Below are 19,037 nucleotides of genomic sequence, written 5' to 3'. Positions count from 1 at the left end.
GTGCTATGCGACTGCTTCCCACTACCTATCTACCTTAAGTTTGGTAGTGTATATATGTCCAGGCCTCTCTCTTGCTTTGTCACAGCTTACCCTTCCCCCTCCCCATATCCTCAAGTCCATTCTCTAGTAGGTCTCTGTCTTTATTCCTGTCTTACCCCTAGGTTCTTCATGACATTTTTTCCCCTTAAATTCCATATATGTGTGTTAGTATATGGTATTTCTCTTTCTCTTTCTGACTTACTTCACTCTGTATGACAGACTCTAGGTCTATCCACCTCATTACAAATAGCTCAATTTTGTTTCTTTTTATGGCTGAGTAATATTTCATTGTATATATGTGCCACATCTTCTTTATCCATTCATCTGATGATGGGCACTTAGGTTGTTTCCATCTCCGGGCTATTGTAAATAGAGCTGCAATGAACATTGTGATACATGACTCTTTTTGAATTACGGTTTTCTCAGGGTATATGCCCAGTAGTGGGATTGCTGGGTCATATGGTAGTTCTATTTGTAGTTTTTTAAGGAACCTCCATACTGTTCTCCACAGTGGCTGTATCAATTTACATTCCCACCAACAGTGCAAGAGGGTTCCCTTTTCTCCACACCCTCTCCAGCATTTATTGTTTCTAGATTTTTTGATGATGGCCATTCTGACTGGTGTGAGATGATATCTCATTGTAGTTTTGATTTGCATTTCTCTAATGATTAATGATGTTGAGCATTCTTTCATGTGTTTGTTGGCAGTCTGTATATCTTCTTTGGAGAAATGTCTATTTAGGTCTTCTGCCCATTTTTGGGTTGGGTTGTTTGTTTTTTTGTTACTGAGTTGCATGAGCTGCTTATAAATTTTAGAGATTAATCCTTTGTCAGTTGCTTCATTTGCAAATATTTTCTCCCATTCTGAGGGTTGTCTTTTGGTCTTGTTTATGGTTTCCTTTGCTGTGCAAAAGCTTTGAAGTTTCATTAGGTCCCATTTGTTTATTTTTGTTTTTACTTCCATTTCTCTAGGAGGTGGGTCAAAAAAGATCTTGCTGTGATTTATGTCATAGAGTGTTCTACCTATGTTTTCCTCTAAGAGTTTGATAGTGTCTGGCCTTACATTTAGGTCTTTAATCCATTTTGAGCTTATTTTTGTGTATGGTGTTAGGGAGTGATCTAATCTCATACTTTTACATGTACCGGTCCAGTTTTCCCAGCACCACTTATTGAAGAGGCTGTCCTTTCTCCACTGTACATTCCTGCCTCCTTTATCAAAGATAAGGTGACCATATGTGTGTGGGTTTACCTCTGGGCTTTCTATCCTGTTCCATTGATCTATCCTTCTGTTTTTGTGCCAGTACCATACTGTCTTGATTACTGTAGCTTTGTAGTATAGTCTGAAGTCAGGGAGCCTGATTCCTCCAGCTCCGTTTTTCGTTCTCAAGATTGCTTTGGCTATTCGGGGTCCTTTCTGTTTCCATAAAAATTGTGAAAGTTTTTGTTCTAGTTCTGTGAAAAATGCCAGTGGTAGTTTTATAGGGATTGCATTGAATCTACAGATTGCTTTGGGTAGTAGAGTCATTTTCACAGTGTTGATTCTTCCCATCCAAGTACATGGAATATCTCCCCATCTGTTTGTATCATCTTTAATTCCGTTCATCAGTGTCTTATAATTTTCTGCATACAGGTCTTTTGTCTCCTTAGGTAGGTTTATTCCTAGATATTTTATTCTTTTTGTTGCAATGGTAAATGGGAGTGTTTTCTTAATGTCACTTTCAGATTTTTCATCATTAGCGTATTGGAATGCAAGAGATTTCTGTGCAGTAATTTTGTATCCTGCTACTTTACCAAATTCATTGATTAGCTCTAGTAGTTTTCTGGTAGCATCTTTAGGATTCTCTATGTAAAGTATCATGTCATCTGCAAACAGTGACAGCTTTACTTCTTCTTTTCTGATTTGCATTCCTTTTATTTCCTTTTCTTCTCTGATTGCTGTGGCTAAAACTTCCAAAACTGTGTTGAATAAGAGTGGTGAGAGTTGGCAACCTTGTCTTGTTCCTGATCTTAGTGGAAATGCTTTCATATTTCACCATTGTGGATGATGTTGGCTGTGGGTTTGTCATATATGGCCTTTATTATGTTGAGGAAAGTTCCCTCTATGCCTACATTCTGCAGGGTTTTTATCATAAATGGGTGTTGAATTTTGTCGAAAGCTTTCAATGCATCTATTGAGATGATCATATGGTTTTTCTCCTTCAATTTGTTAATATGATGTATCACGTTGATTGATTTGCGCATATTGAAGAATCCTTGCATTCCTGGAATAAACCCCACTTGATCATGGTGTATGATCCATTTAATGTGCTGTTGGATTCTGTTTGCTAGTATTTTGTTGAGGATTTTTGCATGTACGTTCATCAGTGATATTGGCCTGTAGTTTTCTTTCTTTGTGACATCCTTGTCTGGTTTGGGAGAATGAGTTTGGGAGTGTTCCTCCCTCTGCTATATTTTGGAGGAGTTTGAGAAGGATAGGTGTTAGCTCTTCTCTAAATGTTTGATAGAATTCACCTGTGAAGCCATCTGGTCCTGGGCTTTTGTTTGTTGGAATATTTTTAATCACAGTTTCAATTTCAGTGCTTGTGATTGGTCTGTTCATATTTTCTATTTCTTCCTGATTCAGTCTTGGCAGGTTGTGTATTTCTCAGCATTTGTCCATTTCTTCCAGGTTGTCCATTTTATTGGCATAGAGTTGCTTGTAGTAATCTCTCATGATCTTTTGTATTTCTGCAGTGTCAGTTGTTACTTCTCCTTTTTCATTTCTAATTCTATTGATTTGAGTCTTCTCCCTTTTTTTCTTGATGAGTCTGGCTAATGGTTTATCTATTTTATTTATCTTCTCAAAGAACCAGCTTTTAGTTTTATTGATCTTTGCTATTGTTTTCTTCATTTGTTTTTCATTTATTTCTGATCTGATTTTTATGATTTCTTTCCTTCTGCTAACTTTGGGGGTTTTTTTGTTCTTCTTTCTCTAATTGCTTTAGGTGCAAGGTTAGGTTGTTTATTAGAGATGTTTCCTGTTTTGTAAGGTAGGATTGTATTGCTATAAACTTCCCTTTTAGAACTGCTTTTGCTGCATCCCATAGATTTTGGGTCATCGTGTCTCCAGTGTCATTTGTTTCTAGGTATTTTTTGATTTCCTCTTTGATTTCTTCAGTGATCACTTCGTTATTAAGTAGTGTATTGTTTAGCCTCCATGGGTTTGTATTTTTTACAGATCTTTTCCTGTAATTGATATCTAGTCTCATAGCATTGTGGTTGGAAAAGGTACTTGATACAGTTTCAATTTTCTTAAATTTACCAAGACTTGATTTGTGACCTAAGATATGATGTATCCTGGAGAATGTTCCATGAGCACTTGAGAAAAATGTGTATTCTGTTGTTTTTGGATGGAATGTCCTATAAATATCTATTAAGTCTATCTTATTTAATGTATCATTTAAAGCTTGTGTCTCCTTATTTATTTTCATTTTGGATGATCTCTCCATTGGTGAAAGTGGAGTGTTAAAGTCCCCTAGTATGAATGTGTTACTGTTGATTTCCCCTTTTATGGCTGTTAGTATTTGCCTTATGTACTGAGGTGCTCCTTTGTTGGGTGCATAAATATTTACAATTGTTACATCTTCTTCTTGGATCTATCCCTTGATCATTATGTAGTGTCCTTCTTTGTCTCTTCTATAGTCTTTATTTTAAAGTCTATTTTGTCTCATATGAGAATTGCTACTCCAGCTTTCTTTTGGTTTCCATTTGCATGAAATATCTTTTTCCATCCCCTCACTTTCAGTCTGTATGTGTCTCTAGGTCTGACGTGGGTCTCTTGCAGACAGCAAATATATGGGTCTTGTTTTTGTATACATTCAGCCAACCTGTGTCTTTTGGTGGGAGCATTTAGTCCATTTACATTTAAGGTAATTATCGATATGTATGTTCCTATGCCCATTTTGTTAATTGTTTTGGGTTCATTATTGTAGGTCTTTTCCTTCTCTTGTGTTTCTTGCCTAGAGAAGTTCCTTTAGCAGTTGTTGTAAAGCTGGTTTGGTGGTGCTGAACTCTCTCAGCTTTTGCTTGTCTGTAAAGGTTTTAATTTCTCCATCAAATCTGAATGAGATCCTTGCTGGGTAGAGTAATCTTGGTTGCAGGTTTTTCTCCTTCATCACTTTACATATGTCCTGCCAGTCCCTTCTGGCTTGCAGAGTTTCTGCTGAAAGGTCAGCTGTTAACCTTATGGGGATTCCCTTGTGTGTTATTTGTTGTTTTTCCCTTGTTGCTTTTAATATGTTTTCTTTGTATTTAATTTTTGACAGTTTGATTAATATGTCTTGGTGTACTCCTTGGATTTTTCCTGTATGGGACTCTCTGTGCTTCCTGGACTTGATTAACTATTTCCTTTCCCATATTAGGGAAGTTTTCAACTATAATCTCTTCAAATATTTTCTCAGTCCCTTTCTTTTTCTCTTCTTCTTCTGGAACCCCTATAATTCGAATGTTGGTGCATTTAATGTTTTCCCATAGGTCTCTGAGACTGTCCTCAGTTCTTTTCATTCTTTTTTCTTTATTCTGCTCTGTAGTAGTTATTCCCACTATTTTATCTTCCAGGTCACTTATCTGTTCTTCTGCCTCAGTTATTCTGCTATTGATCCCATCTAGAGTATTTTTAATTTCATTTATTGTGTTGTTCATCGTTGTTTCTTTCATCTTTATTTCTTTTAGGTCCTTGTTAAATGTTTCTTCCATTTTGTCTATTCTATTTCCAAGATTTTGGATCATCTTTATTATCATTATTCTGAAATCTTTTTCAGGTAGACTGCCTATTTCCTCTTCATTTGTTAGGTCTGGTGGGTTTTTATCTTGCTCCTTCATCTGCTGTGTGTTTTTCTGTCTTCTCATTTTGCTTATCTTACTGTGTTTGGGGTCTCCTTTTTGCAGGCTGCAGGTTCATAGTTCCCGTTGTTTTTGGTGTCTGTCCCCAGTGGCTAAGGTTGGTTCAGTGGGTTGTGTAGGCTTCCTGGTGGAGGGGACTAGTGCCGGTGTTCTGGTGGATGAGGCTGCATCTTGTCTTTCTGGTGGGCAGGTCCACGTCTGGTGGTGTGTTTTGGAGTGTCTGTGGACTTATTATGATTTTAGGCAGCCTCTCTGCTAATGGGTGGCATTGTGTTCCTGTCTTGCTAGTTGTTTGGCATAGGTTGTCCAGCACTGTAGCTTGCTGGTCGTTGAGTGAAGCTGGGTGCTGGTGTTGAGATGGAGATCTCTGGGATATTTTCACTGTTTGATATTATGTGGAGCTGGGAAGTCTCTTGTGGATCAGTGTCCTGAAGTTGGCTCTCCCTCCTCAGAGGCACAGCACTGACTCCTGGCTGCTGCACCAAGAGCATTTCATCCACACAGCTCAGAATAAAAGGGAGAAAAACTAGAAAGAAAGAGTTAGTAGAAGTAGAAAGAGAGAAAGAAAGGAAGGGAGGGAGGAAGGAAGGAAGGAGGGAAGGAAGGTAAAAAAGAAAGGAGGTAAAGCAAAATAAAATAAAGTAAGATAATAAAGTTATTAAAATAACAAAAAATATTAAGAGAAAAAAGAAAAAAAAATTAAAAAAACAAAAAAACCCATACGGATAGAACCCTAGGACTAATGGTGGAAGCAAAGCTATACAGACAAAGTCTCACACAGAACCATACACATACACACTCAGAAAAAGAGGAAAAGGGGAAAAACTCATAAATCTTGCTCTGAAAGTCCACCTCCTCAATTTGAATGATTCGTTTTCTACTCATGTATTCCACAGCTGCAGGTACTTCAAGTTGATTGTGGAGCTTTAATCCGATGCTCCTGAGGCTGCTGGGAGAGATTTCCCTTTCTCTTCTTTGTTCTCACAGCTCCCAGGGGCTCAGCTTTGGATTCGGCCCCGCCTCTTCGTGTAGGTCGCCGGAGGGCGTTTGTTCTTCGCTCAGACAGGACGGGGTTAAAGGAGCCGCTGATTCGGGGCCTTTGGCTCACTCAGGCCGGGGGGGAGGGAGGGGCACGGCGTGCGGGGCGGGCCGCTGCGGCGGCAGAGGCCGGCATGACGTTGCGCCGGAGTGACGTTGCGGCAGCCTGAGGCGTGCCGTGCGTTCTCCCGGAGGAGTTGACCTTGGATCCCGTGACCCTGGCCGTGGCTGGCTGCACAGGCTCCCCGGAAGCGGGGTGTGGACAGTGACCTGTGCTCGCACACAGGCTTCTTGGTGGTGGCAGCAGCAGCCTTGGCGTTTCATGCCCGTCTCTGGGGTCTGCGCTTTTAGCCGCGGCTCGCACCTGTCTCCGGAGCTCCTTTAAGCAGCGCTCTTAATCCCCTCTCGTCACGCACCAGGAAACAGGTAAGAAAAAGTCTCTTGCCTCTTCGGCAGGTCCAGACTTCTTCCCGGACTCTCTCCCGGCTAGCCGTGGTGCACTAACCCCCTGCAGGCTGTGTTCACGCCGCCAACCCCAGTCCTCTCCCTGCGCTCAGACCGAAGCCCGAGCCTCAGCTCCCAGCCCCGCCCGCCCTGGCGGGTGAGCAGACAAGCCTCTCGGGCTGGTGAGTGCCGGTCGGCCCTGATCCTCTGTGCGGGAATCTCTCCGCTTTGCCCTCCGCAACTCTGTTGCTGTGCTCTCCCCCGCACCCCCGAAGCTTTCCCCCTCCGTCACCCGCAGTCTCCGCCCATGAAGGGGCTTCGTAGTGTGTGGAAACTTTTCCTGCTTCACGGTTCCCTCCCACTGGTGCAGGTCCCGTCCCTATTCTTTTGTCTCTGTTTATTCTTTTTTTCTTTTGCCCTACTCAGGTACGTGTGGGGTTTCTTGCATTTTGGGAGGTCTGAGGTCTTCTGCCAGCGTTCAGTAGGTGTTCTGTAGGAGTTGTTCCACGTGTAGATGTATTTCTTTTTTTTTTTTTTTTTTTTTGCGTTATGTGGGCCTCTCACTGTCGTGGCCTCTCTTGTTGCGGAGCACAGGCTCCGGACATGCTGCCTCAGCGGCCATGGCTTATGGGCCTAGCCGCTCTGCGGCATGTGGGATCTTCCTGGACCAGGGCACGAACCCGTGTCCCCTGCATCGGCAGGTGGACTCTCAACCACTGTGCCACCAGGGAAGCCCCTAGATGTATTTCTGGTGTATCTGTGGAGAGGAAGGTGATCTCTGCCTTACTCTTCCGCCATCTTCCCGGAAGCCTCTGAGCTTCAATTTTATAGATTTGGACCTGTATTCTGTGTAGCTTGTGACTTGAATTTTTCTTATTTTGCTGAAGGATTTTATTTTCTATATTTTGTTCACTTTATTTATTGAATGAGTGAATTTTGACAGAAGTAGGTGAGATCAATAAAATATATATGTGATACTTTTTATATCCTATTAAATAATGTTTGTAAATGTGTTGACTACTCTCCAATTTATAAATTCAATAGATTATCTAATATTAGCGCCAAATTAATTTAAGCAACATTTTCTAAACACCTACTATATTTAATGCATTAAGTTTGCTAGATGATACAAAATCAGTAACACTAAGTACCTGATCTCAAACATTTGACAAGTCATTATAGATCTACTAAGATATATTGTTTATCACTCTAGTACATAATGCAAAATGCAATTTAAAAGAAAGTGACCTAATATATCAGAAATACAGATGTTTTCTAAGATATGGATCTATAATTTGGCCAAGATGCTTGGTCAACTAGAATAAAATTAAAGTGTATTTTACCCTCTTGATATAATGAAGTTTCTCATGGGTTTCTTATGAATAGCATCTTTTCTCCTATTATTCAACATTCAAAGTTACTTGAGAGTGATTCCGTGTATGTATGGTGTCAAAATGTTATTGAACGTACTGTATTTTTCTTTTCCTTTTAGATTTTGATATTAATTCTCAGATCAAATAATTTTATTATTAATTTTTACAAATATCTAGAGAAAAATAGATCTTGATCTTCCTCACTGAATAATAAAGAAATTTGTTTTGGGCTTGTTTTAAAGAGATTTAAAAATTATGCCTTTGGCATTTTATTCATAGATGAAAAGGGACAAAATTTACATGTGATAAGCACCTACCACATTCCACACATTTGCAAACATTATTTTACTTGACCTCATAATAATCCAGAGAGTGATATCTTTAATTTACAGGTGACTTTGAGAGCCAGAGATATTAACTGACTTGCTCTGAATCACAGAGTAACTAAATGTCTGTGTAAGGATCTGAGCCCAGGCTGGTATCCAAACTAACTGATACCCAAACCAAACTGGTACCAAACCTCTTCCCATTTCACAGTAAAACTGTTTCCTATGGAAACATAGGAAAACTCATGTAGAGTTCTCCCCTGTTACGTGATGTATCAATTAGGGTTAAATTGTTTGATACTTTTAGAACCAGCACTATTAATTGGTCCCACTTTGGAGAGATTTATAGAATTTATTTATTCATTTAACAAATATTTATAGAGTGTTGGTTCGTGCCAAGCACTGTTTTATGCACTGAGGATAGAATAGGAAGTAAAACACATCTCTGCTCTACAGTGTATATTCCAGTGAGCAAGGGAAGTTTTATATAAACAAACATATATAACAATACTGTTATAATAAGGGCGAGAAAGAAAAATACAAGAGGAAGGAAATGGTATCAGGACAATTAGAGGCTGGGGAGTGTTGCTTTAACTAATTAGGGAAGGTCAAACTCTTAGCCTGCAGTGTTTAGGATTGTAAAATGTATGTCATTGAAGATGCGCAGCCTACAAACAGACTAAAAAAAGAGGCATAGTAGCAAGGGAAGCCAATATTTCTAGGAGGATATTTTGATAATGTTTGGTAGAACTTTTGTAAGGGATGAGCTTCCTAAGTTTGGTGCAATATTTCTTGCTGCTGCAGATAATGTGGCTGCAAAGTTGGTTTGTGCAAGGAAGTTGATTTCAAGTCATGGGTAAAGGATTACTCATGAATTTAGAATCACTCAGACATACAAATCTTCCATTTTATCTCCATATGTTGCTATGAGCCTTAATTAACATTACTCCTATAACAACAAATCAAAGAAAGTGCAGACATTCTAGACTAGTATACAGGACTCATTCCATTTAAGAAGTACATTTATGTTTCCTTTGAAGGCACAGCAGATCTGTCATCATAAATTTATATATACTTTATAAACACTGAGTTTTTTATGGGTACTTTATTGGCTTTAACATTTATGAAATAGTAGCCATTTTAACTCCATGTACTCAAACATTGATTTTTCTCAACACAGTACCGTTGCTACAACAGCATTCCATTTAAAAATAGGCTAAAGCAGCTGTCTACTGATGGTTTCTATTGATCATGGATAGACATTTGGATTCATGGTATAGCAGAATACTGTAAATTTCAGGGTTTTTTCTATTGGTTTCCATTTTTAACTGCAAACAGTATTTTGCCTGTCATTGAGAATTATTTTTAAAGCAGTCAGCATTCATAAATGACAATTGAAAATGTTTTCTTGAATAAGAATTCAAACCTTTTGTTCCGTGAAAATTGAACATTTAAAAATTAAATGAAAAAAGGTAATGGGTATATACCTCATCACTTAAAACACATATGTGCATCTTATTTGAATTATCCATATCTGCTACCAATCTATCTATCTATCTAATCTATCTATCATGTATCTATCTGTCATCTATCTATCTACCTACCAATACCTACCTATCTAGTATATATAGCCAAAAGAAAATAACTTTATTATAAAAGGGCAGGAACAAAAAGCTCACACATGAAGAAAAGCAGAAATATTTACTATCACTGATGATCAAAAGAATGCAATGAAAACAATAAAATAATATGAAAACAGTCATTAAATAAGAAAATTATTTAAATGACAATGTTATTAATGCTCAGAAACTTGTTATAATTAAATATTAATGTAATTAAATATATATTTAAATATTAAAAATAATTTATTCTCAATCTTACTGTACAAAATATTTAAGATTAGTTATTAAAATAAATAATATAGCAAAAAAATTGTCATGAGAGTAAGACAAAGGGAATATATGGGTAGAAAATAGAAACAATGAAAATATTTGCACACAAAATTGCATGCTGTAGCTTTTTGTATATGAGCTAGAGCTGGCCAAAAACTTGGCTCAAGTTTCCTAGTGGCCAAAACAGAAAGAAAAATAAGTTTAGATAAACAGTTCATAATGTCCAAACACAAAATCAAACAATTGATCAAGATAGTTTTTCTTGATGCTAGACCGAAGGGCAGCATATTTTCCGGGTTTCTCCTGAAGTACTAGAGTACTAGAGTATATCCTAAACTACATCTCTACAATAACGAGAATTCTGGTTCTCATAAAGCTGTTCGTTAAACATGAATCAGTGCAAACTGATAGCAGGAGGCCTACCATAAATCACTGAATTCTGAAAGCAGCCAAAAGCTGGTAAATATATATATTACAGGCATATGCCCTAAAAGTTTAAGAGCAATCCACTTAAAATTGACAAAGAATAACATTCCTCTTATTTCTGCCAAATACTCCCATTAATATTGCCAACACATCAAATTCTTTCCTTTGGGAATCCAACCAGCTGTATTCCAAAAGATGAACTTTAAAAATCAACTGGTATAAAAGAAAACCTCCACAGGCCAGCATGAGAAGCTTGACATGAAGGATAACTAAAAAAATTAAAATGATTGCTGGAGTCAACCTAGATTGTTATTGAGCCAACATTCTACCCATTCAAGGAGGCAGGAGTGCCTCAGGATATTTGTACCAAGATATCAGTGAAGGAAAGAAGCTCACAAGTGTATTGGCCAGATAATTTCATTAGCAAACATTGAATAAAATGGGATAAGAAAATAGGATAAGGAAATTAAAAAAGAAAACTTCAGCATCTGTACTTTCAGAGAAAAACTAGGGAAATATTTTCTAAGGATGTGTAGTAAGCATATTAAGACAAATTTTGTGAAGATGGGTGAATCCTACTAATGGGAGAAAGCTCCCAATCATTTAGAAAAGACAAAGAATTAATTTTGCGATCATTAGTGGACAAAAAGTACTTGAAAAGTTTGGTAGTAATGTAGATTTTCAGATTCTGACCCCACAAATTCAATTTCAGGAGACCTAGGGTGGAGTCTGATAATCTCCACTCTAATTTAATAGACTTCGGAAATGACCCTGGGTCAGATAGCCCTATGTAGTCACTTTCAGGAATGTTATTTCTATAGGAGGAAACAATATGGTTTAATGGAGAAACAACACAGTGATTTTGAAAAATTCAGTTATGATCTAAGTTCTAAAGTTGATCGAGTCTCCTTTCTTCGTAGATTTCCTTAGGAAGTATTCTTTCTCTTCACTACATGACAGATGAGTGAATGGATGTCTAAAATGGTCTAGGAATAGGAACTTAGCAATTCTTTTGAAATAATAAAATGGTTATATTCACAAAGATACTCCTTAGAGTAACATATATGTATGTAATGACTAAAATTAATAAGCTAAATGCCTAACTAAGAATATTCATGTAAATTATATTTAATTGTATTGAATTACATAAATTAAATTGAATAAATGACAATATCAATAAGGTAATTATATTAGCATATATTATTTATAGTATATGAATATACAGTGTTAACTGAAACAGAAATCAAGATTAAATGTTCATGATGATAATAACTATGTAAATTATGCATGTGTATGATAATATTCACAAGGAGACTTTGGGAGAATTAAAATAGTTGTGTTTGGAGTGGCAAAAGAGCATATTTTTTGTATAGTTTCATAATGGGTTTATTATAATATACTTCAAAAGTGTTCAAAATTAGTATTAACAATATCTTAAGTAGTTACATTAAAATTATAATTATAACTTGCTTTCTGAAAAGGTATGGTAGGTTAGTACTTTGGCCAAGCATATGTTGATATATATAATACTTGGGGGAAAACATTATTGCTACTTCTTCAAAGAGTTTTATTTTAATATTTGGAATGAGAAGCCCATGATAAAATATTTTTATACTAAATTCTGGCTGCCTATAAATCTACTTTTACCTTTCAAATCTGTTATTTGCACTGTTAAAATTTTTGTTCTCTGTAGTCCAAGGGTGACAGAGAAATTGGGATGATTTTATTTCTGTTGTATTCTCATGTATATTTAATGTAAAAAAGGCTTTTTATATTTTAAACTTGCATTACTGAAATGATTTATCTAATACTAACCATAGAAATACAGTCTCTAGAGAATGGTGTTATTTCTATTCTCTTAAATATATTCTGGTGAAAGCCAAAAGAATATATTCCTAATGTATAGTCTTGGGTATTGTATTGTAACATCAAGTAAACCGTAGGATTTTACTGTACCCCAGATTTTATTTTTATGTTGAAAAACACTCACTTTTTTCTGAACTCATATGACATGCTTAGCAATATTTAGCAATATGATACTTAGATTATTTCAAGAACCCCTTTGCTATTGTGCTATGTTATAATATTGATATCATCTTCAGATTACATACGAAAATCATAATTTATACATGTGTAACATGAAAATAATTTGTTATAAGATCTTAAAACTAACTTGTTTACCTGTTAATAACAAATTTCTACAGGCATGTGACATCTGCCCCTTATCAAGTGACATATGCACTGTCAAAGAACATTTGACAGTTCTTTGGCTCACGTTTTCCAAATCGCCTGTTCCAAGAATAATGATGAGTTAAAATACTGTGTTTTTTTCCTTGTTTCATTTCCAATGACTGAAATCTATACCTGTTAGATTTCAGAGTAATTTCTAACATTCTGAAATCAGGAATATTTATATTTCTTTTCATAATTTATTTTGAGGAAATCATGACAATACATTGCTTTCCCAGGTAACAGTTCTAGGCACAAGTAAGACTTCCTTTTGATAACTCCAGAGAAAATAGAATTTGTTTTGTGTTTACCTTAAATGCTTTCATCCGTATAAGCAAACAAAAGTATTAACTCCTATTTATAGAATATATGTGGAGTTTCAATAGGATTACATTAATAACAAGCAATATTTTGGGTGCTCTTCTTCCCACCAAAATGTTCTGGAAATCTAAGTAGGCCTTTGTAAAATATCTCCATCCAATTTTTGGCAATCCCAGGAAGGTATCGTGCATTTACCACCAATAACTTCTCTCTTAAATGATGTTAAATGATGCAAAAACTCTCTGCTCTCTTGCTCTGGCTGCTGTGAGGACATACTTTCTGTAGAATCATCTAGTGCGTGGGGAGACAATTAAAACAACTGCTGCTTCTACTGCCTTTAGCCAAGGATGAAGAGCCATCCTACCACTCATTTCCTAATAACAATATACTTATTCTTTAATTTATTTAAATATATTTGATAAGCTCTTAATATATGTGAAGAGCTGCACCAGACACTGGGCATACAAAGATGAATATGCCCTGGCTCCCGTCCTGAAGCAGCAGATAGTCTATTTAGGGGAAGAATAGAAGAGAACAGGAAGATAATGAAAAAAGCGATGCTTTATGAAAAAAGCTATGCTAGGTAAGCACAGAGGGCTACATACACACATAGGAGGAGAATTCAAACCATTTCTATAGGTTCAGAAAACTACCAGTAAAAAAGTGATGTCTAAGCTAAAATTTTAATAGAAACTAACCACAGAAAAGTGTGTATAGAGGGGTGTATAGAGGGAGTGCATAATAGTAACAATTATTAATTTTTGTTATATTTTTACTAACTCATAACTCGCTATTTGGAGACTTAAATAAGATAATACATGTAGAATCTTAGAACGAGTATGACTGTCATATGGTTAATGTTCCCAAAATATAAGATATCATCATTATACATACGTCACTATAGAAATTGTTAATATCTCATTTATCATTTATAATTAATATAATCTTATTAATATACTATGATTGTATCATTTAATAAAATGCTACCACTACTATCTCCATTTTACTGATAAGAACAGGAGGGTTCAATAGCATTAATTTCTTGTGGAAGTTAACATAGGTAGTAAGAGGTGTAGCCTATTCCTAAACCTGGCTCTGCCTGAATCCATAGCCTACCATTAACAAACTTCCTGAAAAGAGCTTTCCTACTAGAAAGGACTGTCTATGCAAAATAGCCTGAAATGAACTGAGATGAGTGAGTAGTAATCCAGGGAATCACAAGTTGTTTTACACAACTGGAGATAGAGCTGTATGTGGACCTGAGAGGTATACAGCGCTCATAATTTTTACTTTAATCTAAAAATAATGAGAACCTTTCAGCTTTCATTTCAATGTTTTTACTTTCTGGTTCTTATGAGACTAATAATGTGGAAAGGCACAGGAATGGATGCCAGCCAATCAATCAGTCTTGGTGGCAAGTTGATGACATTGAACTCCTTTGAAGCACTGTGGAAAAGACTGACCAACAAGGGAGTTATGCCAGACCAATAACACTGCTCTGGCTACTGCAGTGCTAGTGTCCACAGTGTAACACCACCACCACTGCCTCAGGCTAATATCCATGTCATCAGTGATGGTGTCTATGGATCCCCAACATCCTGGTGCTGCTTCCTATGGCTTTTGATGTGTTGTGGTGGGCCCTCCATGGTGATAGCCCAGCAGGGTGATGCTGATGTGCTAGAAGATTCAATGTCCCAGAGTTGCATTGTGGGTTTTTGATCCCCAGAGTATGGAAGCTTCATTGTGTTCTCTTCCAAAATGGAGGAAGTGCTGTCATTAATTTTGGTTACACTTAGCAATGTGACCTTTCATTTTAATGTCTTATAAAATTTTACCAATTTATACTTTAGGCTTTTACACTGCAGTCCCACTTTTCCTTTTCTGGCACAATGTTGCTTAAAATAATGATTTGTTGAATTAATTTATTTCAATTTATTATCCCTTGTTCCATAAAAATGTGAAGTGACTCCAAAATCCATTACCACTTTGGTTTTATAAGTTCAATAAAAATATCTGGGAATATGCATTTTGTTCCTTCAAATTATATATATATAATATATATATAATGTATATATGTACATATATACATATATATACATATATACAATGTATATATATATGAGAAATATATATATGTATATATATACATATATACAATGTATATATATATGAGAAACTTTTCTGGTGTTTTGACATAAAATTGTGTCAACTCTCAGCATTTCATTCTGTTCCTAGTGATGCCAAGCAATTAGCCTTCTCTCTGATACCATTTAAAAAGACCTCATTTTGCTTCTGTGCCCTAGTAAAGGCAAGGTATATCATATCCAAGTGGCCATGTGGCCAGTATTGCCAGTCATGTCCTGGGTCCAGTCAGACCACCATGTAATAAAGTCAAATGGGCCCAGCAGAAACCCAATGTAGAATGGAAATGGTACATTCAGGATTAACATCAGGCGTGTCCAAAGATCACAGTAAGCTGTATGCGGAGCTAGACCAGATCCTCATGTTACCAGTCCATGTTGCACTGACTCCTATCAGCTCACACCCAAACTCATGGGAACCAGCTGATAGAGGATGAGAATAATTTGAGCCTGATTCAAGGGTAAGTCAGGTTAACATGTGGTTGCAAGATGAAAATATTTTATTACTACATTACCTTCTCACATAAGGGTGACCTGAAAAGGGAGCATTGAGAGTAAATCTCCCCAATGGGCAAAGCTTTGGGTTATGTAACTGACCATCCACTTTGTGTAGTGAAAGTTGTGATGTGAGGTAAGATTATGCTTGGATTTATAGGCAGGAGAATGGCTTAGCTAATTGGTTGGAATCTGAACAACTAAGATTGAGACAACTGAGAGATCTTTGAGAAGCAAGTTTAGGGAAGAAGCTTGTGGTTGAATCTATGGAAGTGGACACAGGATTTGAGGATCATGTAATTTCTGCCAAAAACTATCCACTACTGAAGAGCTTCTAAACAATTAAGTGGGCAGGATGACTTGGCCAGTAGATTTCAGCCAATTTCTGTTCTTAGCCATCAAAGCTTGGACAATGGACTCATAAACAAAGTAGATAGCAGATGATGACCAAGATGAGGGCTATACTTTGGAGCAAGTACATGGCACCCTGTTGAGGTTTGTCTTGCTACTTCCACTGCTGAATGTCCAAACCACCTGCAACAAAGTTCAGTGCCATGGCTGAAATACAGTACTCACTTTAAAAAGAGACTAACGAATCATTTGGTGGTAAGTTGACTGCATTAGATGCCTTTCACTCTGGAATAGACTGGCCAGAATTCCGCCTGACCAGGATTGACCATACTTAGGATTTGAATTTGTCTTTTTTGTCTACTGTGCCCCAGCAGCGCCACTCAGGGCTCAGAATATGAAATAAGCTGATGTATGAAATCATATAGCATTTTCTTGGACTAAGAGATTGTTATATGACAAAGAATTATAGTCAGTGGTAGATACATTATTGTGGGATTCATAGATCTTATCACATACAAAACTATTCTGAAATTTCTACCCTGATAAAGTAGTAGACTTAGACCTTTGAAGTCAGAGCTAAGACACTAGCTTGAGGATGACATCAGTGAAAATGAGGTAGTAACTTTCAGGATGCAGTATAAACCTTAAACCAATGGCCACTATATGGTGATGTGTGCCCAATCGGTAGACTGGATGGGTTTAGGGACCAATAAGTTATAATAATATTGGCCTTGCTTACCGTCAGTTTTAGTGTTCTGTTTGTGGGATTTGTACCTCTTGTCCTCACAAGACTCAGTGTCTAAAGTCCCAAGTCCAGGGTGGACATTTCCAACAGGATACAAGTAAGAGTGTCTGTAAGCTATCACTGTCCCCTGGTCTGATTGGGTTCCTTGCTACAGTAGATCAGCAAGCAGGGGTCAGTTACCCTATCATCAAGGAGAGGCAGGCTACCACCACATACTGGGGGTGAAGAGGAATGTATAGAACACTGGTGACCTTCTTGCATCTCTTGATATTCCCAAACTTAACTGAAACCACAAATGGACAAGGAGAGCAACCAACCCCTGATAAGGGCATCATAAAAATGGATTTAGTCTCCTTGGACATGGTATGGATCATTCATCATGAAAGCCACTGAGACATACAGAAGTGCTAGCCAAAGGGGAGGGCAATCTAGAATGAATTTGGGGGAAGAGTGATGATGAGTATCAGTTACTGTGTCCAGACCAACTATAGCATTGAGAATTGTAGTTTGCCCTACAGTTTGTCCCACTCTTGTAAGTTTTCTCAGAAATTGTGACAGATAAAAATCTGAAAAAAGCTGTGCCTAGCTGCAGTATATTTAGTATTAACATAAGTGGGTCTGTGACTTGTGAAGTGTGAACTAGAATAGATTCTGTTGGTGACCTAGATTCCCTTTCCCAGCCAGTGTTGCCACACCCCACCTGCTTAGAGGTAGAGTTGCTAAGGCTCAGAATTGTCTGATTCTCCAGAGAGTCACCCCATTTACTCAACCCATAAGGATGCAGTTTGTGTTCAGTGACTGACTGTCATTCAAGATGTAGAGTTCCTCTTGGGTACAGACTGAAGCTAGATCTAACTGAGGCCACATCCTTCCTTAGCTGCTTTCCGTGCTCTGTGATGCTTCTTCATTCTCTTTCTCCTCAGAGCTCTCCCTCAACATATCATATGATCCTGTTTTAGACTCCACATTTGGAAACTCAACCTAAAAACATGGAGAAATATAATTTCCATATTAATATCCTTGAGACATTTACATACTATTGAAGTGTGAGAAAAATTGTACAACTATTTATAGGGTACAATTGTTCAAATCTCTATTTTTTTAACTCAGACATTTTGTTTCTAAGTATCCTGCAGAAATAATCATGCAAAATTTGAAAAAATATATATATACATAAATGATTATTATAACATTGTTTTTTAATTGCAAAAATGCTGAATGTGTATCAGTATGGGAATGGGTTAAATAAGTCATAATGCATCCATACATTCAATAATACAGTATTAAGTAGATTCATTTGCTCTTACATAGAAGTATGCCCAGTGTATGGTGGGAATAAATAAAAGAGCTTAAGTGAATATACTTTCATGTTGGCAAAACAATTCTTTTGCAGGCTCTGCCTCTTATTTACTGCATGATGTCGAAAAAGGTACTCCACCTACATAAACCTACATTTCATTTTCTTCATTTTTAAAATTGCCTTTTAATAAGATATCACATGCAAAGCATTCAACACATAATTAATGGTCAGTATAAGTTAGCTCTTCTTTTATTATTATTATATTTTAAGTGAAAAGTAGCAGAACACTGATTCACTGAGTGTATTTAGAGATTGGTATAGTACTCATTAGTGTAGTTTAGATAGGATAGAACTTAAAGCATGGGCATGTAGCCAGTTCCCTAGACTAATGCCTTGTTGCATCACTAACTTTTGTGTAACCTTGGGGAATTTCTTAAACTCTCTAAACTCAAATTTCCTTGTCATCAAAATGGGTACAGTAGCAGTTCCTTCTCTGGGGGATTACTACCCTACCAGGCTTAAATGAAAGAAAAGCCGTAATAGTTACTGCTTACTGAATGGCATTGTTCTAAATGTTTTACATGTATTTTTATCATAGTTTCACTGTAGCCCTAGAAGGTAGACATTGTTATTATCCCTGTTTTATATATGAGGAAATAAAAGCATAAAATACTTAAATAATTTGCCAAGGTTCATGTAGCTAGTACAAGATGATTCAGGATTTGAATTCAGTCTGTCCAGTTTCATAGCCTGGGGCCATAACCACTTTGATATAATGTGATTCCTAAGAAATATTAAGGGTTCAACAAATGGTATATATCATATTTGTATAAAATGTATGTATACACATGTGTATGTGTATATATATACACATATATACACATGCACATAACGTGTGTGTGTTTGATTATTCATGGGAAAATATCTGGAAGGAGTTTAAACACTTGTTTGTTATGGTTACATCTGGGAATATGTTTCAGGGAGATCAGAGGAGGATATTCATATTTTAGTCAAAATATAGCTATTTTAAAAAAAA

This window comes from Orcinus orca, chromosome 4 (assembly GCF_937001465.1).
Source record: "Orcinus orca chromosome 4, mOrcOrc1.1, whole genome shotgun sequence".
NCBI classification, from domain to species: Eukaryota; Metazoa; Chordata; class Mammalia; order Artiodactyla; family Delphinidae; genus Orcinus; species Orcinus orca.
Note: the sequence above shows the minus strand (reverse complement) of the source record.